Below are 18,470 nucleotides of genomic sequence, written 5' to 3' on the forward strand. Positions count from 1 at the left end.
TGTGTGTGTGTGTGAGAGAGAGAGAGAGTGAATGCAATCCAGTGTAAAGTGAAAGTGGAGGCCGGGGATCTGAGTCACACAGGACGGAAATGAACACCCGGGTCTGCAGAAAAAGCGGATCAGGATGTTTTTGCTTTCTTATTTTTTTTTTAATGGTCATGTTGCTTAGCTGCATCAGAAGGTGTGTGTGTGTGTGTGTGTGTGTGAGAGAGAGAGAGAAAACCTTCCTCTGGAAACTGCATTATAAGATAAACTTTATTGATCCCTATAGGGGAAATTCCTTTGTCACAGCAGCGTAACAGTTATAATGTCAGAAATAAAAATCAAATAAATATGAATATAAGTAGAGAGACAGTTAGAAGATAGCAAGACATCTTTGAATAAAGACAACAGAGAACAACATCATCAGCATAACAACATAATGGAACAGGGTGAAAAATACACAACCAGAACTAAACGCCAATATAGAGTGAAAGAATAAAAATAAACTATTATTAGTTATATCATACTCCCATGTGCAGAAGACACCTCTGCTCCATCCATCTGTCATGAAGATCCTTCTCTCCGTCCAGCCTCTCTGAATCATCTTCTCACACCAACTAACTTCCTAAATAAATCTCTCCAACCTCAGCGTCCTTCTACACCAGGGATGTCAAACATTCGGCCCGCCGGCCGGAACCGTAGTTTAAGAGTGTCGAATTTTCAGAGAAAAATAGACCACGTCCTATTTATTTACGGAGACGCACGGGAAAGCTTCGTGCTCGGTGTGTTTGCAACAAGTTTCGTTATTTAAGGAATATAATATTCGGCGTCACGACGAGACTCATCAGAGTGAAAAATATGACAGCTTGCAGAGACAACTTAGAGATAAGATCGACCAATCGCTGGCGGGTTTGAGGAAACAGCGTCCACTTTTATTCATAGCTGAGAAATCAGTGAAGCAGCGGTAAAAGCCAGCTAGCTGTTTGCGAGCGAATATGTGCAATTTTATGTTAGTCAGCAGCTTCACTATAAAAGATTAATTCTACTGTTCATGCAACTCCATACATTTTCAGTATGTAGTGTAAGTGTTTGCATGTTTCATGGATGAAGTTTACACATTTACAGGACAAGTGAATACTTTCTTCCTTACACATTTAATAGCACTCTTTTTAGTTTGTAGGGTGTAGGCAGGGATTGAATTTAGATTTTATATGCACATGTGTAAATGGTTTAAAAATCCCTTTCTTTATAAGTCTCATTTGATCTGAAAGTGCTTTACTACTACATTTTTCAATACCAATTACTTGTTAAAGTTTTGTGCCTTTGTACGATCAGTGGGATCGCATGATTGCAATGCAAACGTGAATGATAAAAGTAAATTGCACTTTTGTCTAAGGAAATATGAGGTGTTTCATGAAATGTTTTGTAAAGGGATTGTTCATTAAATTCCAAGATGTTCCTCATGTCCTTGTGCTTCTTTGCACCAAAACAGAGGAAAGACATTATATTTTGGTTATTTATTGCTGAGTGCCATTATTTTAATGTTACGGCCCACACACATCTACCCAGGCTGTATGTGGCCTCCATGAGAAATGAGTTTGACACCCCTGATCTCCACAGATCTTCACCATCCCTCCTGTCTTGGTCCAAATCTGACTATCTCCAGAACATGTGCTGTCCCTCTTGATGGACTCCTTCCTGAGCTTCTCAATATCTCCAGCTCTGCTTCCTGTCTTTTCGCTGGTCTCACCTTTCCTTTCCTTCTGGACGAAACCCCTTTATCACACGTCACCCCTGAAACCCGGTCATCTCGGCGGTTTTTTTCCATTCGTATCTTCGGTTTGGGTGCGAGTTTTTCCTTCCCGACGCGACCTTCCAGCCTGCCTGAGGCTGCGGAAAGCGAAGCTCGTTTAAGAGAAGCTTCCATTTTCGGCTAATTCACCAGAGGGCAGTGTTGCCACGGGAGAAGAAGTCAAATCCGAGTTTGCTCGGTTCCTCGGTGATCTTCTGCCGCGAGGAGGTGTTGAGGAAAAATCCGTGTGGAGGCCGTGTCACGTCCTCTGAAGTGTTTTTAAAAAAAGAATAATTGCCGAAGCAAAAAAAAAAAAAAGGGAGTGTTTGGAGATCATTAATGCGAAGGTGTGTATTCACCAGATTCCTTTTGTCTGTGTAAACTTCTCCAACCTGCGGAGAAGGTGGAACCCTGTCAGCATTTCAATGCAAAGAATAATTCTTTCTCCTAAAAAAAATATTCAACTATTTTTTTTTTTTTTTTTTTTTTTTTAAATGAATGTAGCTTTTGCTGTGAAAAGCAAAGACTTCCAGAAAATCCACCTCTCCAATCTGGAGATTTGAACTGAAGTCACACCAGAACCTTCAGGAGAAACCTGGAGGTTCTGGAGTTTGAGGCTTCACTCGCTGCTCACTAAGACATAATCATGCAAGATCTTCAGGTTGGGTTCCTTCTTATGAGCTTTAAGGACGCACGTAGATATCTGCCTGACGTGGTCTTTGCTTTCAACGACTCCAGAGAGTCGTTGAGAGGACAACTGGAGACGTCCAAGATGTTCAGCTGCGGTGTGACACAGTGTGGGCCTTCTATAAGGCTTCGGTGACGGTGGTGGTTCATATCAAAAGCGGTTTTCCTCCAAAACTGGACGTTTTGGAGGAAAACTAGGTCGTCTCACACGTCTAGATAACGCTGGCTCTCCAGTGCATGTTTTTGGATTGTGGGAACCTGGAGGAACCCCTTGCAGATGCAACCGGGGACACGGTGTGGGCCTTCTAGAAGGCTTCGGTGACGGTGGTGGTTCATATCAAAAGCGGTTTTCCTCCAAAACATGGACGTTTTGGAGGAAAACTAGGTCGTCTCACACGTCTAGATAACGCTGGCTCTCCAGTGCATGTTTTTGGATTGTGGGAACCAGGAGGAACCCCTTGCAGATGCAACCGGGGAGCTCCTTGCTGTGAGGCGGAGTCGTAACCGCTGCTCCACCGTGCCGTTCATAGCCGTCCTCTCCTGGATTTCCCCTCAACGTCGACCGGCAAGGTCATGGAAACATCTTCAACCTATCAGAAGACCTCAAAAATGTCCGCCTTTATCTCTAAATGAGCCTAAAAGTGCCTTCATCTTCTCCGATTTGTGAACGCCAGCCTCGCCGTAAACATCTTCCCCGTCCAATCCTTCGGGGAAGCACTTAAACGACGGTCCTAAACGCGTCTGTCTTCTCCGCCACCTGCTGCCACTTTCATTCGCTTGTGTTTACTCGCCGCTAATAAAAGGCCGGCGCTTGAGAGGAAGAAAATCCCACTTGAGCTTTGTGAAGAGCCCCTCCTCAACTCCTCCAACCCCCCACCCGCCGCCGCCCTCCTGTTGGCTCCTCAGAGAGCCTTCAGGTGGAAGGCGTGAAGCACCAGGCCGAGGTTTCTCCTGCGTCTGCTGCTCTTTGGGGCCTGTTGGACTTTTCAAAAATTGTTATTTTAAGATCCAAGGTCCCTCAGAACCTTCCTAAGAACCATCCTGGTTGAATTTGGTTCCTGGAAGTAGCCGCCACCTCCTCCAAGGGAACTGTTTACAGGCGATGTAGAAGCTACCACAGCGTTCATGGAATGACAACCATGGACTATCAGGCGGTTGAAGTGTTTTTATCTTCTCCCTGCACTTGAAGAACCCCGTTAGTCGTTCGCTAACTCCGGACTAATTCTGGCCCGACTAATTCGTAGATGTAGTTTTGCATTCCCGTGGGCAGCGAGGGGCCACTGGAGGGACCGGACCACCAAAGAAGATGATGACATGGACACCATGGAGGTGGAAGCCGCCACAGCATTCATGGAACATGTCTGTGGAGCTTCTCATCCAGGTCATGGTGGATTCTTGTCTTTCCAACCGGACATGGAATTTCTTTCACCCTTCCCTCCGAGAAGCTTCTTCCGTTCTGGAATTATCCCCATGGACTGGATCAGATGCTTGGAGTGTTTGTATTTTCTCTCGCAAACCCAGTTTGCCGTTAGCTAACTCCAAAATGTAGATGTTCCTCTGCGAGTCCTTGGAAACCCCTCTGAGGTGCAGCAGACCGGAGGAGCTCGGACCTCTTCGTCGCGAGATTTCTTGCTGCTGCTTTGCATTTTGTCCCCAGAAAACACCCAGACCGGCGTCCGGGAGAGTTTTTAAAAAATGGCGCCGCACAGAGCGCAAGAGCTTCGGAGTTTGGAGGCTTTGGAGGCTTTGGAGCTCCACCAAAGATCCAACCAGTGTTGGGGCTGCATTGGTTGTCTGGAGGTTCTCAGTCATCCGGGTCATGACCAATTCTTCTCAAAAACTACCCTTAGAGATCTGTCACCTCCCATCCGAGAGGTCCTGATCGCAGAGGAACCTGGAGGTTCCTGGTTCTTCTGCTGTCCAAACACACCAAAAAAAAAAAAGTTCTGCCAAAGGTTCCTCCAGTGAGGAAGTTCCCTTTTTCACCCGATGTTAATCCCTGTTTAGTCCGCTGGAACTGGAGCCTCGTCCCGTCTTGAAAGGGCCATGTTTTGTCTTTATCTACTAGCTTTTTTTTCCTTTTGTTCTTGTTTTCCACCGATCAAAGACCACAGGGGAGACGATTGAAGTCTCCGTCAGATCCCGGTCTCGGGCGCCGGGGGGGGGGGATTCGGTTCCGATCGTTTTGTCGAGCCCGAGCTCGTTCCTCGCGACGTGTCGCCGAGAACAAAAAAGGCCCGCCGTTAAAGCTTTCCTAACACCCTCTGAAACTTGAGCGGGGGAAAACATCGAAGACGGCGATTTGAAAAATTAATTGGCGTCGCGTCGGCGGCGTATTTAGATTTTGTTCCTCCTTTTTTATTCATTTTTTATTTTTTAAAGATGCAATTAATTACAGGAGATGAGGGGGAATCTGCAGCGAGATGAGACGCTGGCCTCCTCCCAGCAGACAGACGTCAACTCCCAGGGAGCGCCGGCAGGCCCGCCAATTAACCGCAGACTTAAAACAGACCCGGAGCTCCTCTGTTCAGGTAGAAAAAGGCCCCCGTATTTAAATTAGCCTGGCAGACGAAGGAACCGCCGTAGCGGCGGATGTTTTTTTTTTTTTTTTTTTTTGTGTGCGCGCTCCCCCCCCTCCCCAGCTTTAAGCGGCGTGGCAAAAAAAAACAAACGAAGGAAACCGCCTTTCAAGAGTTTTAGTAACTCCGGGAAAGTATCGCAAATTAGGCGTGGGGTTGGATGTGAATTGCAAGGTTCCCCGCTTTCATCGCTCGATGAGTTGTTTTTACAGTGTGTAACAAACACGACGGGAGCGGCGGGAAAGAACCCGGCTTGGTTTTTTTTTCGGTAAATAGACGTTTCCCCTTCGAGACGCACGCTATTTATATCACCGGTGTCAAGGAAACGCGGCTGACGCTCAGACAGCCGTTGTTCTCAACCCCGGCTGCAGATGCTTAATTTCACCGGAGGAACTTTTTTGCCGTTTCCAAGAACCTTTTCAGGAACGTGGACGGTTCTCAGGACATTTGGAAGCAGGGACCGCAAACAGGTACCTTTTGTGGTTGGAGCACCACTTTTTTTTTTAAAAGCGATCCTTGTTTAGCTTGTTTAACTCTTTCTTCTGGCGACAAAATGGACAGAAGTGATGAGAAGCAGCAGCAGAAGTCTGGGATCTTCTGATCTGCTACAGAGGAACATCTACATCGGCCAGAATGAGTCTGGAGTTTGCTAACGGGCGAAGCAGTTCAGGGAGAAGATCGAACTCTTCAACCATCTGATGGTCCGTGGTGATGATTCCGTGGCAGGTCCTACTTCCTTGTCTTCTACGGCAGTGTTTCCCAACCTTTTTTGAGCCACGGCACATATTTTACATTAGAAAAATCACACGTCCCACCACCGAATAAATATATCAAAAACATTTTTTAACCAATTAGAATGAAACCGTAGTCTCAATTCACTTAGCGTGAAATCTGATATATCTAATATCTGTAGATTCGTCAAGTTGCAATGCAAATTTCACACTGATGTGCAACTTTTCCAGAACTCTTTTTACGATGTCCGAAGACACGTCATCAATATGTCTGAAAATTGTATTATTTGAGAGAATTCTGGCTATTTCTTTATCAACGCCAGAGCCGAGCATTTCTTCTACAATGATTTTTCCGACAGGTAGTATTAATGTTTCGCTGTTTGGATTTAGAGACGAGTTTAGCAACTTTATAGCTTTCACTGCTTTCTCACTCGTCTTGGTAGTTTTCAACAACGCTGCCTGTTTGTTTACGCAGATACAAGTACTTTTTATTTTAAAAATGTATCACGCAAAGCGTCACTAATCCCTCTGACACACAGATGCTCGGGTTAATTCACGACCCGTCGCCATGGAATGGACTCGCTGCCCACATAGACATAGGAAGACACATTATTCGCGTTGGATAAATAATTTTCGGACCAATCGGGTGAAAGTGGACATTTTTCCACGGCACACCTGAACATTATGTGCACTTTTAAAAAAAAAAAAAAAAAAAAAAAAACAACTTTCCATTCCAGATGTTTTTTTGTTTTTTTTTTTCCTTTTTTTGCACAGTGGTTGGGAAACGCTGTTCTACGGTTTCTCCTTGAGTCTGGAGCTGAAGGTGCGCGTGGTCATCCAGGTGTTGGTCGGTTCTCGTCAAACTTTTCTTCCCGTAGCGACTCGACTTGACGGAACCGGGAAAAAAAAATCAAGTCCAGTTGCAACGAGAAGAAGCCGCAAAGTGAGAAGGCGCACCGGAGTCCATGAGAGTCATATTTTAGGGAAAATGTCAACTTTCGTGTCGGTTCGAGGCGCCCTCAGAACTCGTATCCCAAAATACGAGGCTCCCCAGACGCCGACGAGAAAACAGACCCGCGTCACCGCAAAGAGTCGTCCCCTTCTCGTCGCTTTCGTGCAAAGTGGGGCGATCGGGAAATGTCCCTCGGCAAAGCGAGGAGTATTTCCGTTCCCTCCTCCCCCGGCGGCCGCGAACAGTCTGACAGAACCCGGGAGCTTCTGCAGAGCTTCTTTTAAAAAGCAACACATGCTTTTGTACTGGAAATACATTAGTCATAAGGGGAAGGGGAGGAAAGGCGGCGGCGGCGGCGGAGGGTTTGTGGGGGGCGCTTGAAGTTCGGCGAGAACATCTCAAGTACCTCGCGACGCTGCTCCCGACAGTCGGCGTGGAAAAGTTTTTGTGAAACTTTTGATGTGAGGACATGAAAAGGAAACGAGGCGACATCGCGGGAGTTCGCTCGCTGCGGCAAAGTGCCGCGTAGACCAAAAGAACGCCCTTCTTTTAAAAAAAAAAACAAAACAAAAACGTCTTAATTGTCTCCACCCACCGGCACCCCGAGGCGACCACCTCGCTTGCCGAGAGACCTTCACCCTCCCTTTTCTCCCTCGCTTTTTAGCGACTGCAAAGCGTTCGTGGAAAGCTGAATAAACATCGCCTGAATGGTTGATTGATGGATCAATCCGGGTTCCTCGTTTTTTTTTCTCCCCGGCGCCGGTGGCGGCGTCCCCGCGTTGATTATGTTGCCTGTGGTCGCCGGCCAAAACCCGGTCCTTGAAACGAGAGCGTCTGTTGGAGAAGGTCCAGCGTTTTGCGGCGGCCAAACAGATGGCGCCCGAGCTGTAGCCGTACCCGTATTAATGGTGTGATTACATCGCATTACAATCAAGAGATCTCGTCATTAACGTGGTGATTTAAAAAGCAATTACGGGTTTTGATTATCCCCTCCGCAGCCACGAGGCGGACGGGCTCGTAAAGACGGCAGATTGGTTTCTCAGCAGAGGACGGTTTCGCCTCCTGCCTGCCTGACTGACGCCTGAAGAGCGGAGCGGCCTCCGCGTTGCGATGGTGGACCGAAGGTGAGCGTCTCCTCGGAGGTCCGCCGGTCCGACGGTCACGTGCGAGCGATTCATTTTAATGTACTCGAACGTCTAAATGCCGCGACGTCTAAATGTCAGGAGCTGCAGCTTTCTGACGAGGATGGTCATCGCGTGTTGCTCGACGCTCCGGAGACCTTCTCTTCTGGAGAGAACGATCGACGCTCCGATATTGCCTGAAGGTCTAACGTGTTCTTCAAGCGACGTTCGTTCTTTTGGTAAATGTAGTCGATGGAATGGGAACTCAGGTTCTCGGTCGTCGAGGTCCAGGTCGATCATCCAAATCGATTCGCGTGGCAGTTGGACTTTGAGCTTTGAACATCCATGAGCAATGAGATGCACTCTTGGTGTCACGGTGATGACCTCCTAGTCCAGGGGTCGGCAACCCGAAACACCCAAAGAGCCATTTGGACCCGGTTTCCTCGGAAAAGAAAACACTGGCAGCCGCAATTACTTTTTGACGTCTAAAATAAAGGTCCCGCTGTATATATTGCTTTTTATTACCTTTACACTTTGTATAAACAAGTGTGTCGTGTGTTGCTTCTGAAGAGAGAATTAAATTTTATTGATGTAATGAACACATTTTGGGCTTTCAGAGCGTGTAGCGGAGCCTTGACCTGAATTTTAAAAATAAATCGGGAAAAAATCACCGTGTCAGTAAACGATAAAAAATAAATATTTGCAAAATATCTTCATAAATATTTATTTTACCTGGTTTATGGGACTTCTGCTCCTGAACTTCTGCGCACAGCATCTGCAAATCGGGACTTTACCGGCCGGCGGGTAAACCGGCTTCTGCCAGCGTGACGTTATTTTGAGCGGCGAAAAATAATAAATATCATTTTATTTAGTATTTCAAGATCACAATAATCTTCCAACTTAAAAGTTGAAAAAAGGAATGAACACAAATGAAATACACTTCAATTAAATATTTATCATTTATTTTCCCAAGCCGCTCGGAGCCGCAGTGTAAAGATGAAAGAGCCGCATGGGGTTGGTGACCCCTGACCTAAAAAAGAAGTATCACTTTTTCTTATGATGGGGTCTCTTTAGGAAAAGTCCTAAAATAGGTTAAGGTGTTTTTTCTGCAGCTAAACATGGTAGTGGGTCACTTTTGACCGGCAAGACAACACAAGGGTTAAAGGTAGCAAGCAACCTCTGCACAAACAGATGGGCGGACACAGGAGAGCCACATCTCCATGAGGCCCACTGACAAGGGCAACTCCTTGGAGTACAACAATGCCTCGGGTTCTGGTCAGAAGACTGGGGGGGTTGAGAGAGGAGAAGTCAAAGAAACCAACTTTGTCCACCTGGAGAGACCTTCACTGGCCAGAAGACGGGGTCCTCAACACGACCTTTCACCTACATCAATGGCATCCCGAGACAAATCAACTTAGACCTACCTGCAGATCCATCTTCATCTTCCAACTCACTGGACAGGCCGACAAACCGAACCCGGTGCTGGTGACCCAGCAGACCTCTTCAGGTTCAAGAAGCTTCTGGGGAGAGGAAGAGGAACATCTTCAAGGAGAGACACTGCATCCAGTTCCCGCAACGAGATCGGGCGATTTTTGGACACAAGTCGGAACTCCGATGGCCGAAAACACCCAAAAGGCGTACAGATATATCAAGAAACAGATTTAGGCTGAAGGTAAAAGAAAGGGAGAACATTATTGGAGTTCAGAAAAAGGTCCAAAAAAGTTGGCGACTTAAGAATGAGAGCGGGCTTAAACTAGCCAGCGAGACCCAAAGAGTGCCGGTTAAAGTCAAACTTTATTTTTCAATAATAACCTTAAAGTCGAGGAACACCTGTCCTCGGTATCTCCCATCCATTATTTTGTTTTTGCATCCAAACCGCTGGAGGCATCACTCACAAAAAAGTGCCAACTTGTGCAGAAATTGTGGCAACTGTCACGTGCTAGCATGTCAGACGGCAAACAACTACATTACAACCAGAAGAGACTGTAAAGTAAACAAAGTATCTCGCCGCTTTCAGAAGAGCAGAAGTGCGAACGTGAGGTGTTTTTTTTTTTTTCGTGCCAAAACAGACGAATGCCTCACGGGCGGGAAAAGTGGAGTTAAGTGATTTGCGCGACGGCGTTGAGCTTTTTCAAAGCACGGCGCGTGTTTTGGAACCTTGTAAAAGGGTCGACGCCGTCTTCTACCATGAAGAGAGCGAGCGAGAGCGCTAGGATTTGATCCAATCTTCTCACTCCACTCCGTTATTACCTCAGGTGTGAAAATCCTTCCTCGCTCTTGCTGGAGAAGCAAGCGGGCGTGCTCAGCTGTGAAATTGTATTTTTTTTTTCCCAGCAACCCCCCCCCCCCCCCCCCCCCCCCCGCAAGCCCACCTCTTTCCTCTAAAAAAAAAAAAAAACAGGGTGGTAGCGCAACGCTTTCTGGACAGAGTTGAAACCTTTCTGCTTCTGCAGCTGAATAATGGGATCCCTTCTGCCGCCTCCTTCTCCGCGAATAATGAAGTGCTTAGGAACACCTCCATCCGGCGGAGGAGCAACTTGTGTTCACCCCTGTCGGCGAGAGTAATGGACGAGCCCTCGCGCGACCGGGTGGCCGCCGCCGCCGCCGCCGCCGCCACGAGACGAGTCCCATGTAGCGTCCGGTGCCCCATCTGGGTACCTTTCGAAATGTAAAGCAAAGAGGCGCCATCTGTTCCCGTTACCTGGTAGTTCTGAGCACATTTTAAATCACCCTCTGCGACGCCGCTAGTTTCTCCATGGCTTCGGACGCTCTTTTCGGCACTTCCGAGAGGGGGGGGAGTGCGTGGCAGAAGTTAGCCCGCCGGGATTCGACGTTGACGTTCCTCAGGGCTCAGCTTCAAAAGGAGAAGACATTGTGGAGTCTTTCATGTTTAGCTGACAGCGTAGATCATCTACTAGAAAGTGTACGCCTGACAAGAGGATGGCTTTGCGGCTGAGGTGGTTCGCCCTGGAACCGAACACCGCCCTGTTGTTGAGCAAGATGCCGAACTGCTCCCCGGGCGCCGCTCAGTAGCTCCCTGGTGCTCATGGATCATCATCCATGATGGGATAAATGCAGAAGTTGTTGATGTTGTACCGAATGTGACCTCCTGTTGCTTCATCTGCGCTCGTGTTCTGGGCGTCGTCAAGCTTCGCTGCCCACGCACCCTACGTCCCTTGTGGGCTTTAAACGCTTGTAAATACAAGGAAGGCGATGCAGAGTTCACTTCCTGCTTCTGTTCCAGACAATAACAAATATAGCGGCGGGGGAAGAGCCGGTGCTAATGTACATTCGAAGGAAGAAGCAACGCAGTCGGCATGATTTGAAGTAGTCCTTTCGTCACGCTGGGACGTACTAGGCTACACTTGACTTCTGGAGGTACCGCTCCGCTTTCTGCATTCGTCTCCGCAGCCGCGAGAAGACTAAACCCTCCCCACCCCCGTAATTCAGATGTGAAGGTTGAAGGCGTTAGCTCACGGGAGAACGCCCGGGGCTGCTCCCCAAAGTATGCAAAATGAGCCGATGTCGAGAAAATGGTGGCTTGTCATCATGGATCTGTCAATGATGATTTATTGCCGTTGGCACGACATGCTAGGGGGCGCGTCGGGGGCTTGCAATGTGTTTTTAAAGAGGCTGCATCGCAATCCGGGGTTGTAAACTCACGTCGGCAGCTGCGGGAAATATGGGCCGGGTGCATTAGCGGCAACAAAAGGCAGCTCTGATCCACTTAATAAAAAAAAAAACAAAACAGTGAGGTTAATTGCACTCGTGGAGCTACGAGTATTCACATGTGTAATGGAGGCAATTTGAAACGTCGATCCTACGCAGCAAATTTATCCTGGATTATTTATTTCCAAACGCACATCTGTCAAATCGGCGTCCCGGGTCGTGTATCGTCCTCAGAGCAACAGTGATTCACCGGCTGGAGTCGGTTTCCGCGGCACCGGTTGATTTACTCGCCCCGGAGCGCCAAACGTCGGCCAAACGTCCCGCGCGCCGTAAATCCCCCCCCCAACACGCCGATTATACAATGTAAATAACACTCCGGCTTTTCACGGCTGTGACGGCGCCGCCCGTTTCGCACAAGCGACGGTAACTCATTCGTCCCGTCGCATCGATCGGCGATAGCTAACGGGAAAGCGTAGCCGTTCGTGCGTTCGGAAAAGAACGGTAGGAATCGATCGGCGAAGCCTTCCTGACAGAACGGCGTTTCCTCCCCCGCCTCGCAGGCCTCAGCCACGGGAAACCGACAGCAGCGGCGCCTGCGGAATAATTTAACAAGCTCAGAAAAGCGAGAGGAAAGACAAAGACCCCCGATATGATCCCCGCGGACCCCCGTGGCAATCTAATGTTCCGCTCCCGTCGTAGCCGTCACTGACACTATCGATTACGGCTCCGGGAGCGATGATAGCGTTCGGCTTCCTCAAGCCGGGATCGCGCCGCCGTGTTGCCCAAATGATAGACTGTCTTGGAAATGAAAGAGGAGGCGAGGGGCCGGAGAGGGAAAGATAAGGGTGATTGAGAGCGATACGGCGGCTGGAAGGGCGGCCGACATTAATATGGCTTCTTTTTTTTTTTTTTTGTTCGCGGCATCTGAGGAATGTAATGATCCCGTCGGTCGTGTGAAAACACGCGGCGTCGGAGCCGAAGGGGCCTCTTTGGAAACACGGAAATGGCATAATTGCTACTTTGTCTGTTTGAACTGCTAACAGGGGAGCTTGACAATTTCAAACGACCCAGATTGCGGGGGGAAAACTCCGGGCGGCGGGCCGGCGACGCCTCTCACCCACATCCGTTGCTTTTGACAGGAAGCCATCTTCGCACCGGAGGAGCTACGAGCGGCTACGAGCACCTTTTCTGGGATCGGGACATTTTTTAGGTGCGTTGGGACCTCAGTGAAACCAAGGCCAGTGGACTTCAGCTGCTAAAACCATTTTAGCTCCGACAAGAATAATGTCGTTGACTGATAAATACACATCGGACAAACCGGAAGCTGGGACTGGCCCTTCTAAATAAAACGGAAAATAAGATAAGAGATAAGAACAACTTTATCAATCCCGAAGGAAATTGTTGTGCCAGAGTTACAGAAAATATAACAGTAATAAATAATAAAAAGAAAAAGGCAGAATTAGAAATAAAAATAAACTATAAAGTGTCTCAGTGAAACTATAAAGTGTCTTAGTAAACAAGTGAGAAAACTATAAAGTGTCTTAGTAACAAGTGAGGTAAGGAGTGCACAATAGTATGATAAAAGGAAAAATTGTAGTGTTGCTGTTATGAAATGAAATATTGCACAGCTCTGAATATTGCACGGTAATCGAGAGCATTTCGGTCAACGACACCCCCACTTGCTCTCATATCATTAATATCTTTGTCCCTTTTACATCAAACAACTTTGAAAAATTCAATAACTTAAACCGTGATGCAGGATTCGTCATAACATCTGCCGGCATCTCTTGTGTTGGACGATATTTTCGGAGCTACCTTTCCATCGTTTACAGTAGATCTAATGAAATGCTACTCAATATCAACGTGTTTGCACCTCTGCTGTTTACAGGATTCTTTGCTCAAGCTTTAGCTCTATATATTCGGCCTCACAAGTAGATGATGCTACAGTTTTGCTGCTTTTTTTGTTTTCCATGACACAACGGGCCCACTTTCATTTAGACATACACAATATCTTGTTGTGCTGCGTCTATTAGTAACATCTGCTGCCTGGTTAGCATCACTGTAGGCTCGAATCTCTAGTTTGTCATATTTTCGGTAGCATAGTTCTTTGTTTATAGTACCTTTCGGGTATCTTAGCACATGTTTAGCAGTCAACCGATGCTCTTCAGTGGATTTGCAAATTACTGTGATAACCTACTAACTATAAAACTCAAATCGGGCCTTGTAAACATGGACAAATAAACAAAACTTCCAGTCATTTCTCTTGACATCATTTAATGCACTTGCATCGTCTGAATAATCGAGTTTCTGTTCACACGGCGTTTTTTTGGGGTTTACAATCCTGCATGTTAAATTTCACAAGTAACTTTTCCACCCATTTTCTTTGTGACATCTTAACACGCTCTTCTGACTGATCAAAATCACTTCCTACAAAATAAGCCAGTTTTTTTTTTTATCCCAGGTCCCTCATTTTAAATCTAGCTGTTAGCATGATTTTCACCTCTTTCATGACTTCCTCATCACTCGCAGCTGCGGTTAAATCACCCACCCATATAATGATGATGACTTTCTCATTTTGGTTTTTCTTTGACATAGACACAATGATCTGCTTCATTCCGAAAAAAGTCATCGTAAATCAAGTAAGAACGAAGCATCAGATTCCAATTACTAGTGACTTTTCAAGTTTACACACCAGCTTCTGTTTTGTAATTGTTACTTCACACCCTTCTGGTTGTTGCAGATCTACTGCACAAATAACCTTTGACAACAAATAGGAACTCATGTGACAGATAATTTGTGCCCCAGTGGAAAGCCCGTTACCAGAAGCTTCTTCTGGAAGGCCATCTTCAAAAACTCACCCTCTGCTCGATATGGCGGTCGTGGTCGGACCGCACGTGTTCCTTTTCTTTTGCGTGACCGGTGGAACTGGGCATACGGGTTGAGGTGCTTCACTTCACGTAATGTTCCTTGCCGTCGACGGGTCCCAAAAGGGTGCCGTCCGGGAAAAAGCGAGCATTTGTTGCGTTCCGGCCCCGTTCGGCCCGTGTTTGTCGATTATGTTCCCCCTTCATGAGGTAATTTAGATCCGTCTAGTCCACATGTGTCAAACTCAAGGCCCGCGGGCCAAATGTGGCCCGCCACGTCATTTTATATGGACCACGAGAACCTCTTAAAAGCTCTGATTGTCTTAAAATAAATAAGATAAACGCTTGCATTGACCATAAAATACATCTCCCATTTGGAATTGAGAAAAACAAATTATGCAGATGGAAGGCTGTTTTAAGAAAGATGGGGGAAAAAGTTGTATGTTTGTTGTGTTATGAGGCAGCGTCGGTTGTCGGAGTCCAATCTACGTCGGTATTTTGACACAGAGCTAAGGATGCTAAAGTTAGCCTTCCAGAAAAATAACAAATGGATATAAAATATTTTTCTTTATTCACGTGGATAGTTTGATCATGGATTGGAGTAATGTGGGTTTCTTAGGATTAATGTTGCAACACGGCAACATGTAAACAGTGTTTTGTTTTTTTTTTTACATCTATGCAAATGCATATGTAACATTTTGGATTTACCGGAGTTATTTACCATTGAGTAGTTACATTTATTCCGTAACCCTTTGAGGTCAACCATTAAGCTGATGCGACCGGCGGTGAAAATGAGTTTGACACCCCTGGTCTGGTTGAATGTTTGTTTTGATTTTGCCCAGTAGGTTTTTCTTGCTACTATTAGCTTTCCTCAGAGACTTAGCCTGTTATTTTTGAGTGTGTTTACCCTCACCGTGTAGTTTTGTTTATACCGGAAACTTAGCGAGTTTAGTTTTTGGGACACGGTGACAGTTTGACCAGTTTCGATCCACCATCGCCCGTCCCGTCACACTCGGCTGTTTTCGTGTAAAAAGTCGACAGAAACAGCGAGAAACGGAGCGACGAGGAGGTTCCGAACATCGACGCATTTCGGCCGCAATGAATCTGAGGTTAGCGAACGGCTAATTATCGGTAATTATTCGGTGAACGCCGCTTCCACCTCCATGTTGTCATCGTCTTCTTCTTCTTCACTGTTTTTTGATTGTGGAGCTGAAAGTGAACGTTCCTACCTCGGTTGGACCTTCACCGCTTGCGGGAAGGCGACTTCCTGGAAGGGTATTGGAGCCGCACGGTTCTCAAGACCGCGTTTTATCGAGCTATTCTGTCGCAAAGCGGCTCGAGACACGTCTCCGCCTGCGCCTGCACTCGTGGAGAATTAGAATAATCATTTGGAACGTCTATATAAACAGAAGCAGCAAGTTCTCAACTGTCAGGAAACACAAGCGCGGCGTCACATGCCAGGTGGCTCCTTGATTTAATTAGCACAGCGGAGCTCCAATTAGCTGCAGTAGGAAATCAGATGGTGCTTTTTATCGCGGCGTGGAGCTGATAGATCCAGGACCGCGAGCTCGCGTCCTCCTGGGAGGACGGCAAATCAGTTTGCCTCGAGCGCCGGATTATAAATAGACCGTTTTTTTTTTTTTTTTTTTTTTTACTCCGAGCCACTTCCTCTGTTCTTGTCCTCGCCGTCGGCGTCGGGGAGGGGCTCGCTTTTTCGGCGCCGATCCGACAAATCGCCGCTGCGATTTCCACCGCTCCCTCGCACTTTCATTTTTTTAAATATCAGATCGGAAGAGACGATTTACATGAAACGGGCCTTTAGCGAAAAGGTCATCGGATAAATTTGACTTTTTTTTTTTTAGATTTGAAAAATATTTTATCGCTGTTTAATATGATTTATGCGTGTTTTATTCATCTGGTCGTACTTGTTTATCGTAGCGAGGCCTCCTACAATCCCGACACGTTCAGGAGGATCTGGATCTCCGTCTCCATTGGCGATCAGCAATCCAAAGCTTTACTGTCAATTCCTCGGGACGTACAGAGGAACGGAGAAGATGTTTCTCACCATCTCATGCTGACGTGAAATAAAATAATAATGAAGCGCATTAAGCTGTCAAGAGCATGCAGATACAATTAAGGTGAAAGACATGAAAACTAAAACGTTTAAATAAATATATAGTGTATTTTCTGGACCTGAATATAAGCCGCACCAGCTAAATATATATTTTTATTTGTATTTCTTTCTCTCCCTCCTTCCTGCTATTATCTATAATTGTTTTGTTTTATTTGAAACTCTGGCACAACAATTTCCTTCAGGATAAATAAAGTTGTTCTTGTTCTTATTAAAAATAACGAACTAAATAAGAGAATAAGAATAAGAACAAGAACAACTTTATTTATTCTGAAGGAAATTGTTGTGCCAGAGTTACAAGAAAAACATAACAATGATAAATAATAGTAGAAAGTTGTATAGACAGTAAAAAAAAAGGGGGGGGGGGATAAGAAATACAAATAAACTATTTAGTGTCTTCAGTAACAAGTGAGAGATAAGGAGTGCACAAGAGAATGAAAATGAAAAAAATATTGCACATTCAGCTGTTATGAAATGAAATATTGCAGTTATGAATATATATACAAATAAATGATTACAATTTATAGTAAGTGGTTATTTATTTTTTCATTTTCTTTTTTTTTTTTTAAAGGTTTAAGATATTGAGATTCCCTGCGGCTGAAGGGAGAGGAATTAAAAAAGTCTAAATATTGAAGTAAATATAGAAGCTGCAGGTGTTCACATTGTAACATGAGATATTTACACAGAATTTTTTTTTTTTACTTTTAATTAAATATATCCCCTAACCTTCACAAATACATACTGGAAAAGCTTTTTTTTTTCCAAACAGCGCCTGTAACACGGCTGATGAAAAAGAGAACACAAGTAAAAGTCCATCCATCTGTCCATTTATTATTTTTATCCTCCCTTTGTCCTCCTCTTCTTCGTCTTCTTTGCTGGCGGAATTGAATGGTCGTAGAATTTCACGCTCATTTCATCGGTCGGACGATAAGCCGCGACTTTTTTCCCTTAAACAACGCTGCGGCTAATATATGGATTTTTTTTTTGTTTATCCTCATCACATTTGACCGATGAAATGACCGAGTCTTTTCAATTCCGACGCAGAAGATGACGACTTTTTTGGTTTAATTTTGCAGGAGGAAACCTGAGATAGCAATCGGCTAGCCGGTGCGGCTAATATTGAGGTGCGCTCGATAGTTCGGAAATTACGATATTTATTGATACATAGGTTTGGATCGGACATTGGTGAGACCGGTTTCAAAACCGTGTCATTGAGGAAAAGACAGGAGGCAAAGCTGGAGGTCGCAGAGATGAAGATGCTGAGGTTCCTCTTCGGGAGTGAAGATAAAGAAGGAGTCCATCAGAGGGACGGCACGTGGGAGATGTTTTGGAGATAAAGTCGGACTGAGATGGTTCGGACACGGGAAGAAAAGGGTTTGGGAAAATCCGGGTTGAAGGATTCTGATGTTGGAGGTCTGGAATCCAGATCCCTTGTTTGGGTCCACGGAGTTGATCAATGTTGTTCTGATCCCTCCCGGAGCAGAAGCATCTTTAGGCTGAATCGCTTCCTCAGGTAGAAATCCTTCGCCTCTCCGAAGGAAACTGGAAAGATGTTTTTTTTTTTTTTTTTTTTTTCGGGTGAAGAAAATGATCCCGCTTTGAAAAATCTAGAACGCGTGCTGGAGGAACTGATTCCAGGACTGATCCAAGGGAAGTCCGTGCTTTAAAAGACTCTTTCAGAACCTGTAAATCTAATTAATTTAGTTCTCGGTCAGAAATTTTCGCAGCAATCGAAGTCCATCATCTGATAAGTCGGTCTCTGTCCGGCCGCGGTCGTCTTCTACGTCCGATATATTATTTCTAAACGGGAACCTGCTCTACTCCAGCGGTTCGCTTCTGGGCCGCCAACCGTTACCGCTTAAAGAGCCGTTTGGAGACGTTTCTCCGCCGTCAAGAAAACACCGGGAGCCACAAATTTAAAATGAATTAACACAACATTTTATGTGCATTTTTTATTTATTT

This window comes from Fistularia commersonii, chromosome 15 (assembly GCF_037954325.1).
Source record: "Fistularia commersonii isolate RoL2024-O1a breed Wild chromosome 15, RoL_Fcom_v1.0, whole genome shotgun sequence".
NCBI lineage: Eukaryota > Metazoa > Chordata > Actinopteri > Syngnathiformes > Fistulariidae > Fistularia > Fistularia commersonii.